This window comes from Lissotriton vulgaris, chromosome 2_1, assembly GCF_964263255.1.
Source record: "Lissotriton vulgaris chromosome 2_1, aLisVul1.2, whole genome shotgun sequence".
NCBI lineage: Eukaryota > Metazoa > Chordata > Amphibia > Caudata > Salamandridae > Lissotriton > Lissotriton vulgaris.
The window spans coordinates 553,308,510-553,321,306 of NC_141687.1; the positions used below are offsets into that span (position 1 = coordinate 553,308,510).

Genomic DNA, 12,797 nt, shown 5'->3' on the forward strand with positions numbered 1-12,797 from the left:
CAGGGGATGATCTCGATTTTATCAATAACTTTTTCTTTGGAGATGATCCAGTCTAAGGTAGAGCCTTTTAAATGGGTTAAATGGGTTAAATTCTTGAACCAGTGATTGATCTACAAGGAAGGTTTTAAGTAGATTGATCTGATTGTCAGTATGATCCTCACAGTGAAAATAGAAGTCTCCTAGGAAAATATAAATGGAATGTGGAGAGGTGTTTGCTGTGATGATTTCTATCAACTGGTCTATGAACGTGGTGTTTTTGCCTGGGGGGTGGTAAAATGCGTGAAGTTTGCAAATTTGATTGTCTAAGGATCTTAATGATAGCCCGAGATATTCACAAGATTCTAAGGGGTCTGATTGTACTTTCGTAAAGGCGATGTCAGATCTATGTATACAGGCGATGCTACCGCCATTTTTGTTTAGCCTGTCTAGTTTCACAATGCAGTAGTTTGGGGGTACTAATAGATCTAGGCATGGGGAGGATAAATCCAATAGCCATGATTCTGTTAGGATAGTTAAGTTGATTCCCTGGTTTAAGATGAGGTCGGCTAGGCCCGCTGCATATTTCTTTGCTGACCGACAGTTGAGTAGTAAATACCAAATGGGTTTCTGTAGTTGGTCGATAATGAATCTTGCTTTTCGGGAATTGGAATCACATGTTTTAGGTTGTTGAAGTTTGGTATTCTATGACTAGTCTTTGCAATTCTACTTGCGTTAATTGGGACTGTCTGAATGATATGTTCGTCTAACTTAGTGGGAAGATTGGGGGGTGGTTCATATTTTAGCAAAAGGGTTTGTAACTCAATGTCTGTCAGATAACTGAGTTGATTGCGAGGGCAGTATAGTCTGTTTGTCGCTGACATTGGGACAGACTTTAGTTTATTATGGGTATTGTGAGCGTATTTGTGTAGGAGCTCCAGAGGTTCTTCATATCCCTGATAGCGAGTTGCGTGGATTCGTAGGTTTTGCTTGAATGGGAGCTGAGATTATCACATTCCATACTGGGATTAAGAGAGCTGAGATTTACAAACTCCATACCAGGTTGAGGAGAGACAAGAAGTAGTATGGGTGACCCTGTTGGTATGTTAGAATTAGTTGTCTCTTGAGGATTTGGGCTACTGTTGGGATAATCAGTGCATATTTTCTTATGTCTTATTGCTGTGTCACCGTTCTAAGTGCTTGTTGTATAAGTACATCTCCAATTATCCCTGTCAGTGACTGCTGTTTCCGTCCTAACAACATTTTCCAATACGGGGTTAGGACCTGTGTTGGTGCTTGCTTCGGATCTATAAGCTCTGTGGTTAGTAGGGGATAATGTGGATTTAGATAGATGTGGGCTCTTACTCTTAGCTATGGAGCTTCTGGATTCCATTTTCAACTGTTTGGGCTCTATATCGGTGATGTTTTCTGTCTTGGCAGATTGATTCCTGTGTGGGGAAATGGCTTGCGATTTATTATTTGGCAGGTTTCTTGAGTGAGGGCTGTTAAGAACGTGTTCTTTTAAGGTTGAGAAATATTAGTCGAAGCGTTTCAATTCTTTTTTGGCGGCTTGTGTAAGAATCGTGCCGTTCTTGTAGCATGTTATATTCAGTGTAGCTCTTAGTTTTTGAGAGGGTGTTATTAGCATCTTAATGCCGTAAGGAAGGTTTCTCATTTCCTGTACCTTAAGCACATTATTTAGGGTGTTGCACCATTTACCCATTTTAAAGGTGAAAAATATTAGGTCGTTAATAATGGCACCTTTTTTATATTGAAGGAGTGGTCTGAGATTAAGATTTCTGGGGTTTTTCTAAGTAAATTGTGTTTAAAGGATTTGGTGGCATTTTTAGAGAGATTAGGGAGGTATGAGATTGTATAGGTGTTCCTGCCTTCAGATTTCAGGTAGGTCCCTGCTAAGATTATGAGTAATGGTTTCTGTCCTTATTATTCTTGAATCCTCAAATACTATGTCTTTCTTGTAGCAGGAGGAGGAATATAAAGCTATCTTCAGTTATATGTTTCCTTGGTTGTTAAATGTTCTGTGATGTGGAATATACACTGTAAACTGATATCTCATTGAATGGGAGCTAATCCAACATGCCTGCCTTGATGTTGATGCATGCAAAATAGATCTGTTTCAATCTTCATTGGTTGTTTTAGATCTCTCCAGAGCGGACCTGTTTCAATGATCATCCGGATTCCCAATGGCGGGTATATTCTTTCTTAATTTGTCTTATTGAGGGATGTGGTTGGTCAATCCCTCACAATATTAATAATGTGAGGGATTGAAGAGTACTGACCAATCAATGATGGGTGCCATCCATATTTGAAGGTTGCACCCTTTTTCTATTTCCATGGATAGTGAGGTAAAGACCGAACCAAGAGGGCTGCCATCCATGTAAGAAGGTTGCACCCCTTTTTCTATTTCCATGGAAAATGGGGTAAAGGTCCAGGGAAGAGGGCACAGGTCGCCTCTTCTATTTCTATTTGAGCTTTAACTCCCTCAATGGGCGGCAGACGCCTGCAAATCAAAAGTTTAAAATGGTCACCTCTCCCTAGCACACAATTCACCTAAGCCCCACTCAAAAGCACGCTTCTGCTCACAGGAACCCCTCTGCTCACAGCCAGAGGGAACCAAGTCAAACCAATCCTCAGGTGAGAGGAGACGGTAAGCAATTCGGGCCAGTCCATAATTCTCCACAATGCTCTCCTGTAGAACCAAGAAAAGCCCACCTCAAGGAGGAGTGGGGGCTTGGCGGTGCGGGAATCACCTGAGTCTACTCTTAAACTGCTTATATAATGAAGTGGACCTGGAAGCCTTTGTCTGCAGAGAGAACCACCTTTACTACAATAGCCCAGGCTATGGAACAGAGTCCCAAGCTAGTCAGAGACAAAACCCAGGAGGCTGCTGCTTTACTCCACAGCGAACAAGCCTTATATACATTTTTATTCCACTCTTTTGGAATTCAGTTCATTGTTCAATCAGGGCGGTGTTTGTAGTTGATGACCTGATCAAGGCAGTGTTTGTAGTTCATGACCTGATCAAGGCGGTGTTTGTAGTTGATGACCTGATCAAGGCTCAGCATTCAGACCATTGTTCAATCAGCTTGATCAAGACTCAGCATTCAGACCATTTTTCAATCAGCTTGATCAAGGCTCGGTCAGTCAGACCATTGTTCAATCAGCTTGATCAAAGCTTGGTCAGTCAGACCATTGTCCAGATGACCGGATCACGGCATCAAGGATGTTTACCAAGCAGGGAGCAGAAGATGAAAAACAAGCTTGTTTACACAGGGCGTAGGTGTCTCATGGCTTTCTGTTGATGAATTGGTTAACTGCAAAGAACAGGGGGCTTGGGTATGTGATAGTTGTTTTAAGCATCAGCAGAAATGGAGGCTGTAGGCAGGGTTTTGTCACAAGATGGCAAGAAATGGAGGAATGTTAGGAAATTAATAGGACCTAGTAAAAATATATTTTCTTCAGACCCTCCTTTTGCCACTGAGTGGCAAAACATGTTCTTAAGAAATGTCTATCTGCATTAGGTTGCCTATCTCTTGTTGAAGCATTATCCTTACGTTGGTGTCACATGTACTGACCGGGGAACTTTTAAGGGTCTGTGTACACATAGCACAAAGCATAGGCAAGGCAAGCACTGGATACACAGGCAGCATGAGATGATGACTGCTGTTTCTAAGGCAAAAAAATGAGGATGACCCATCACCATCTGGAAAGGAGGCCCCAAATCCAGCCCATGAGGGACCAGTCGTCTTGTTGTTGATGAATCTCAGAGTGAAGTTTATGCAGACGTTGGATAGCTTGATAGACTGATACAGCTTTATCAGGTATATAAATGCAGCAGCAGGAGCCGATTAGTTTACATACACCACCACGGTCAGCAAGGATGATGTCAAGTACCATTCAATGTTGTAGTGTCATCAGGCGGTTCGCCTGAAGCTCTGCGGTGATGTTGCCCAATGCCCCTGCTGTTTCATTAATGGTTGCCACCACCACTCGGGTAAGGTGTCGTATGCTGCGGCTGTTCACCATAGGACGCAAGAACCGCAGGTAACCTTTGAAGAAGTCCCCCGCCTCCTGTCCTGCAGTGTCATCGCCCTCAATTACTCCACTAGGCATACGATTGCGGAGGTGGGGATTGGTCAAATGATGTGTCCCAACAGCAGTAAAGGTAGGGGGAAGAAGAAAGGCCAAATAACACACACCCGAGCAATTTCCTGGAAGCCAGGTATAAGCAGACTGTCCACAAACAAAATAGGTATTTGGAGAAGCGATTAGGACTGGTGGTGAGGTAATATTCAGTGTACTGACCCCTACCTCCCGGGTCACCAGTCCTTTTATGCACACTTGGCCATGCGTGTTGATCACATTGAAAGCCTGCAATTTGATGGGAACTTTGCGTCTGGACCGAAAGCGGGAGAAGATTATTCTACTTGAGGTGTTGAACACAACCATCTCATTGCGTTCAGCACAAGAGATGTTCAAGATGTCAGATGTCGTAGTAGGGCAGAAAGGATTACTGACATTGCCTGTTCTGTTTCGGGTGAAAGTGTCATAAAAATCGCCAATGATGGAGCTCGTTGTTCCATTGATCGTATATGCATCGATGACGAGCATCCTCCAAGCCATACAGGACCCAAAAACAGAAAATGGATATACGAAATAGGGGACAGTGTGTGTCATGAGAACCGCATACCCAACTGTTAGAGGTATTAATCACACGCTGAAGCGGGTGCAATAATTGTACAACAGTATTGTTCATGAAATTCCAGGCGTCGTGGTAGTTCATGGGGTGACAAGGTGGAGTGGAGATATTCTGCAGGTGTCAGTGTCGTAGCCAGAGGAGCTGGGGGTAGGTCAGTAACAGAAACCATCCCACAACCAGCAGGATGAAGAGAGCAAAAAGTATAACTATCGTAGAAAGGAAGCATTTATTGTTCAGAAGTTTGACATATTTTTTGTGCGCTTGAAACCCTCGGACCGCTGCCATTGTGCTCAGCCTGTTGTCACTAGCGGTGTCTGTGATTGGTGGTTGCTTCACTGGATGTGGATACCAAGAGTACTACGGACTTCCCATTGGTCCAGCATACCAGCACCGGTCTCAGCCGGAGATATCACAGCCCTACAGCCTATTAGACACCAGACAGAGTAAAGGGTGAGGAAGGGTGTTGTCGCCATTTCAGCTCGGTGAGTCTGGGTGATCGTCTTTCTTCTCTGAGGGATCCATTAAACCAAGGATTTTTATCTTTGTCAGGGACCCTTTTGCATTTTAATTGGGCTATGCCCTCTATTATGCTCGTCATCATATTGTCGTAGTAATCCGTGAGGTCACTGACGTCTACCAGGTTGTTAGGAGGTTGCAGTCCTTTCTCCCAGCATGCTGTGAGACTTTCCATACTGAGCCCTCTGGTGCCACAAATCAATTTTCTGGGTTTTATTGACTGTGAAGAGGTTTTCATTTTTAGGTGGGGTATTTGGAAGGTAATGATGTGATGATCAGACTAGTCGCAGGGGATGATCTCGATTTTATCAATAACTTTTTCTTTGGAGATGATCCAGTCTAAGGTAGAGCCTTTTAAATGGGTTGATAGATTGCGTTCTTGAACCAGTGATTGATCTACAAGGAAGGTTTTAAGTAGATTGATCTGATTGTCAGTATGATCCTCACAGTGAAAATAAAAGTCTCCTAGGAAAATATAAATGGAATGTGGAGAGGTGTTTGCTGTGATGATTTCTATCAACTGGTCTATGAACGTGGTGTTTTTGCCTGGGGGGTGGTAAAATGCGTGAAGTTTGCAAATTTGATTGTCTAAGGATCTTAATGATAGCCTGAGATATTCACAAGATTCTAAGGGGTCTGATTGTACTTTCGTAAAGGCGATGTCAGATCTATGTATACAGGCGATGCTACCGCCATTTTTGTTTAGCCTGTCTAGTTTCACAATGCAGTAGTTTGGGGGTACTAATAGATCTAGGCATGGGGAGGATAAATCCAATAGCCATGATTCTGTTAGGATAGTTAAGTTGATTCCCTGGTTTAAGATGAGGTCGGCTAGGCCCGCTGCATATTTCTTTGCTGACCGACAGTTGAGTAGTAAATACCAAATGGGTTTCTGTAGTTGGTCGATAATGAATCTTGCTTTTCGGGAATTGGAATCACATGTTTTAGGTTGTTGAAGTTTGGTATTCTATGACTAGTCTTTGCAATTCTACTTGCGTTTATTGGGACTGTCTGAATGATATGTTCGTCTAACTTAGTGGGAAGATTGGGGGGTGGTTCATATTTTAGCAAAAGGGTTTGTAACTCAATGTCTGTCAGATAACTGAGTTGATTGCGAGGGCAGTATAGTCTGTTTGTCGCTGACATTGGGACAGACTTTAGTTTATTATGGGTATTGTGAGCGTATTTGTGTAGGAGCTCCAGAGGTTCTTCATATCCCTGATAGCGAGTTGCGTGGATTTGTAAGTTTTGCTTGAATGGGAGCTGAGATTATCACATTCCATACTGGGATTAAGAGAGCTGAGATTTACAAACTCCATACCAGGTTGAGGAGAGACAAGAAGTAGTATGGGTGACCCTGTTGGTATGTTAGAATTAGTTGTCTCTTGAGGATTTGGGCTACTGTTGGGATAATCAGTGCATATTTTCTTATGTCTTATTGCTGTGTCACCGTTCTAAGTGCTTGTTGTATAAGTACATCTCCAATTATCCCTGTCAGTGACTGCTGTTTCCGTCCTAACAACATTTTCCAATACGGGGTTAGGACCTGTGTTGGTGCTTGCTTCGGATCTATAAGCTCTGTGGTTAGTAGGGGATAATGTGGATTTAGATAGATGTGGGCTCTTACTCTTAGCTATGGAGCTTCTGGATTCCATTTTCAACTGTTTGGGCTCTATAGCGGTGATGTTTTCTGTCTTGGCAGATTGATTCCTGTGTGGGGAAATGGCTTGCGATTTATTATTTGGCAGGTTTCTTGAGTGAGGGCTGTTAAGAACGTGTTCTTTTAAGGTTGAGAAATATTAGTCGAAGCGTTTCAATTCTTTTTTGGCGGCTTGTGTAAGAATCGTGCCGTTCTTGTAGCATGTTATATTCAGTGTAGCTCTTAGTTTTTGAGAGGGTGTTATTAGCATCTTAATGCCGTAAGGAAGGTTTCTCATTTCCTGTACCTTAAGCACATTATTTAGGGTGTTGCACCATTTACCCATTTTAAAGGTGAAAAATATTAGGTCATTAATAATGGCACCTTTTTTATATTGAAGGAGTGGTCTGAGATTAAGATTTCTGGGGTTTTTCTAAGTAAATTGTGTTTAAAGGATTTGGTGGCATTTTTAGAGAGATTAGGGAGGTATGAGATTGTATAGGAGTTCCTGCCTTCAGATTTCAGGTAGGTCCCTGCTAAGATTATGAGTAATGGTTTCTGTCCTTATTATTCTTGAATCCTCAAATACTATGTCTTTCTTGTAGCAGGAGGAGGAATATAAAGCTATCTTCAGTTATATGTTTCCTTGGTTGTTAAATGTTCTGTGATGTGGAATATACACTGTAAACTGATATCTCATTGAATGGGAGCTAATCCAACATGCCTGCCTTGATGTTGATGCATGCAAAATAGATCTGTTTCAATCTTCATTGGTTGTTTTAGATCTCTCCAGAGCGGACCTGTTTCAATGATCATCCGGATTCCCAATGGCGGGTATATTCTTTCTTAATTTGTCTTATTGAGGGATGTGGTTGGTCAATCCCTCACAATATTAATAATGTGAGGGATTGAAGAGTACTGACCAATCAATGATGGGTGCCATCCATATTTGAAGGTTGCACCCTTTTTCTATTTCCATGGATAGTGAGGTAAAGACCGAACCAAGAGGGCTGCCATCCATGTAAGAAGGTTGCACCCCTTTTTCTATTTCCATGGAAAATGGGGTAAAGGTCCAGGGAAGAGGGCACAGGTCGCCTCTTCTATTTCTATTTGAGCTTTAACTCCCTCAATGGGCGGCAGACGCCTGCAAATCAAAAGTTTAAAATGGTCACCTCTCCCTAGCACACAATTCACCTAAGCCCCACTCAAAAGCACGCTTCTGCTCACAGGAACCCCTCTGCTCACAGCCAGAGGGAACCAAGTCAAACCAATCCTCAGGTGAGAGGAGACGGGAAGCAATTCGGGCCAGTCCATAATTCTCCACAATGCTCTCCTGTAGAACCAAGAAAAGCCCACCTCAAGGAGGAGTGGGGGCTTGGCGGTGCGGGAATCACCTGAGTCTACTCTTAAACTGCTTATATAATGAAGTGGACCTGGAAGCCTTTGTCTGCAGAGAGAACCACCTTTACTACAATAGCCCAGGCTATGGAACAGAGTCCCAAGCTAGTCAGAGACAAAACCCAGGAGGCTGCTGCTTTACTCCACAGCGAACAAGCCTTATATACATTTTTATTCCACTCTTTTGGAATTCAGTTCATTGTTCAATCAGGGCGGTGTTTGTAGTTGATGACCTGATCAAGGCAGTGTTTGTAGTTCATGACCTGATCAAGGCGGTGTTTGTAGTTGATGACCTGATCAAGGCTCAGCATTCAGACCATTGTTCAATCAGCTTGATCAAGACTCAGCATTCAGACCATTTTTCAATCAGCTTGATCAAGGCTCGGTCAGTCAGACCATTGTTCAATCAGCTTGATCAAAGCTTGGTCAGTCAGACCATTGTCCAGATGACCGGATCACGGCATCAAGGATGTTTACCAAGCAGGGAGCAGAAGATGAAAAACAAGCTTGTTTACACAGGGCGTAGGTGTCTCATGGCTTTCTGTTGATGAATTGGTTAACTGCAAAGAACAGGGGGCTTGGGTATGTGATAGTTGTTTTAAGCATCAGCAGAAATGGAGGCTGTAGGCAGGGTTTTGTCACAAGATGGCAAGAAATGGAGGAATGTTAGGAAATTAATAGGACCTAGTAAAAACATATTTTCTTCAGACCCTCCTTTTGCCACTGAGTGGCAAAACATGTTCTTAAGAAATGTCTATCTGCATTAGGTTGCCTATCTCTTGTTGAAGCATTATCCTTACGTTGGTGTCACATGTACTGACCGGGGAACTTTTAAGGGTCTGTGTACACATAGCACAAAGCATAGGCAAGGCAAGCACTGGATACACAGGCAGCATGAGATGATGACTGCTGTTTCTAAGGCAAAAAAATGAGGATGACCCATCACCATCTGGAAAGGAGGCCCCAAATCCAGCCCATGAGGGACCAGTCGTCTTGTTGTTGATGAATCTCAGAGGGAAGTTTATGCAGACGTTGGATAGCTTGATAGACTGATACAGCTTTATCAGGTATATAAATGCAGCAGCAGGAGCCGATTAGTTTACATACACCACCACGGTCAGCAAGGATGATGTCAAGTACCATTCAATGTTGTAGTGTCATCAGGCGGTTCGCCTGAAGCTCTGCGGTGATGTTGTCCAATGCCCCTGCTGTTTCATTAATGGTTGCCACCACCACTCGGGTAAGGTGTCGTATGCTGCGGCTGTTCACCATAGGACGCAAGACCGCAGGTAACCTTTGAAGAAGTCCCCCGCCTCCTGTCCTGCAGTGTCATCACCCTCAATTACTCCACTAGGCATACGATTGCGGAGGTGGGGATTGGTCAAATGATGTGTCCCAACAGCAGTAAAGGTAGGGGGAAGAAGAAAGGCCAAATAACACACACCCGAGCAATTTCCTGGAAGCCAGGTATAAGCAGACTGTCCACAAACAAAATAGGTATTTGGAGAAGCGATTAGGACTGGTGGTGAGGTAATATTCAGTGTACTGACCCCTACCTCCCGGGTCACCAGTCCTTTTATGCACACTTGGCCATGCGTGTTGATCACATTGAAAGCCTGCAATTTGATGGGAACTTTGCGTCTGGACCGAAAGCGGGAGAAGATTATTCTACTTGAGGTGTTGAACACAACCATCTCATTGCGTTCAGCACAAGAGATGTTCAAGATGTCAGATGTCGTAGTAGGGCAGAAAGGATTACTGACATTGCCTGTTCTGTTTCGGGTGAAAGTGTCATAAAAATCGCCAATGATGGAGCTCGTTGTTCCATTGATCGTATATGCATCGATGACGAGCATCCTCCAAGCCATACAGGACCCAAAAACAGAAAATGGATATACGAAATAGGGGACAGTGTGTGTCATGAGAACCGCATACCCAACTGTTAGAGGTATTAATCACACGCTGAAGCGGGTGCAATAATTGTACAACAGTATTGTTCATGAAATTCCAGGCGTCGTGGTAGTTCATGGGGTGACAAGGTGGAGTGGAGATATTCTGCAGGTGTCAGTGTCGTAGCCAGAGGAGCTGGGGGTAGGTCAGTAACAGAAACCATCCCACAACCAGCAGGATGAAGAGAGCAAAAAGTATAACTATCGTAGAAAGGAAGCATTTATTGTTCAGAAGTTTGACATATTTTTTGTGCGCTTGAAACCCTCGGACCGCTGCCATTGTGCTCAGCCTGTTGTCACTAGCGGTGTCTGTGATTGGTGGTTGCTTCACTGGATGTGGATACCAAGAGTACTACGGACTTCCCATTGGTCCAGCATACCAGCACCGGTCTCAGCCGGAGATATCACAGCCCTACAGCCTATTAGACACCAGACAGAGTAAAGGGTGAGGAAGGGTGTTGTCGCCATTTCAGCTCGGTGAGTCTGGGTGATCGTCTTTCTTCTCTGAGGGATCCATTAAACCAAGGATTTTTATCTTTGTCAGGGACCCTTTTGCATTTTAATTGGGCTATGCCCTCTATTATGCTCGTCATCATATTGTCGTAGTAATCCGTGAGGTCACTGACGTCTACCAGGTTGTTAGGAGGTTGCAGTCCTTTCTCCCAGCATGCTGTGAGACTTTCCATACTGAGCCCTCTGGTGCCACAAATCAATTTTCTGGGTTTTATTGACTGTGAAGAGGTTTTCATTTTTAGGTGGGGTATTTGGAAGGTAATGATGTGATGATCAGACTAGTCGCAGGGGATGATCTCGATTTTATCAATAACTTTTTCTTTGGAGATGATCCAGTCTAAGGTAGAGCCTTTTAAATGGGTTGATAGATTGCGTTCTTGAACCAGTGATTGATCTACAAGGAAGGTTTTAAGTAGATTGATCTGATTGTCAGTATGATCCTCACAGTGAAAATAAAAGTCTCCTAGGAAAATATAAATGGAATGTGGAGAGGTGTTTGCTGTGATGATTTCTATCAACTGGTCTATGAACGTGGTGTTTTTGCCTGGGGGGTGGTAAAATGCGTGAAGTTTGCAAATTTGATTGTCTAAGGATCTTAATGATAGCCTGAGATATTCACAAGATTCTAAGGGGTCTGATTGTACTTTCGTAAAGGCGATGTCAGATCTATGTATACAGGCGATGCTACCGCCATTTTTGTTTAGCCTGTCTAGTTTCACAATGCAGTAGTTTGGGGGTACTAATAGATCTAGGCATGGGGAGGATAAATCCAATAGCCATGATTCTGTTAGGATAGTTAAGTTGATTCCCTGGTTTAAGATGAGGTCGGCTAGGCCCGCTGCATATTTCTTTGCTGACCGACAGTTGAGTAGTAAATACCAAATGGGTTTCTGTAGTTGGTCGATAATGAATCTTGCTTTTCGGGAATTGGAATCACATGTTTTAGGTTGTTGAAGTTTGGTATTCTATGACTAGTCTTTGCAATTCTACTTGCGTTTATTGGGACTGTCTGAATGATATGTTCGTCTAACTTAGTGGGAAGATTGGGGGGTGGTTCATATTTTAGCAAAAGGGTTTGTAACTCAATGTCTGTCAGATAACTGAGTTGATTGCGAGGGCAGTATAGTCTGTTTGTCGCTGACATTGGGACAGACTTTAGTTTATTATGGGTATTGTGAGCGTATATGTGTAGGAGCTCCAGAGGTTCTTCATATCCCTGATAGCGAGTTGCGTGGATTTGTAAGTTTTGCTTGAATGGGAGCTGAGATTATCACATTCCATACTGGGATTAAGAGAGCTGAGATTTACAAACTCCATACCAGGTTGAGGAGAGACAAGAAGTAGTATGGGTGACCCTGTTGGTATGTTAGAATTAGTTGTCTCTTGAGGATTTGGGCTACTGTTGGGATAATCAGTGCATATTTTCTTATGTCTTATTGCTGTGTCACCGTTCTAAGTGCTTGTTGTATAAGTACATCTCCAATTATCCCTGTCAGTGACTGCTGTTTCCGTCCTAACAACATTTTCCAATACAGGGTTAGGACCTGTGTTGGTGCTTGCTTCGGATCTATAAGCTCTGTGGTTAGTAGGGGATAATGTGGATTTAGATAGATGTGGGCTCTTACTCTTAGCTATGGAGCTTCTGGATTCCATTTTCAACTGTTTGGGCTCTATAGCGGTGATGTTTTCTGTCTTGGCAGATTGATTCCTGTGTGGGGAAATGGCTTGCGATTTATTATTTGGCAGGTTTCTTGAGTGAGGGCTGTTAAGAACGTGTTCTTTTAAGGTTGAGAAATATTAGTCGAAGCGTTTCAATTCTTTTTTGGCGGCTTGTGTAAGAATCGTGCCGTTCTTGTAGCATGTTATATTCAGTGTAGCTCTTAGTTTTTGAGAGGGTGTTATTAGCATCTTAAGGCCGTAAGGAAGGTTTCTCATTTCCTGTACCTTAAGCACATTATTTAGGGTGTTGCACCATTTATCCATTTTAATGGTGAAAAATATTAGGTCGTTAATAATGGCACCTTTTTTATATTGAAGGAGTGGTCTGAGATTAAGATTTCTGGGGTTTTTCTAAGAAATTGTGTTT

The 12,797-nt window shown here is 43.1% G+C and overlaps 1 protein-coding gene across 1 annotated transcript in view; it reads right to left on the reverse strand.

Annotated features, from left to right (window-relative positions):
- Window positions 1-12,797, reverse strand: part of KANSL1L (KAT8 regulatory NSL complex subunit 1 like) — a 2,604,205-nt gene that overhangs the window by 418,897 nt on the left and 2,172,511 nt on the right. The window lies entirely within an intron of this gene.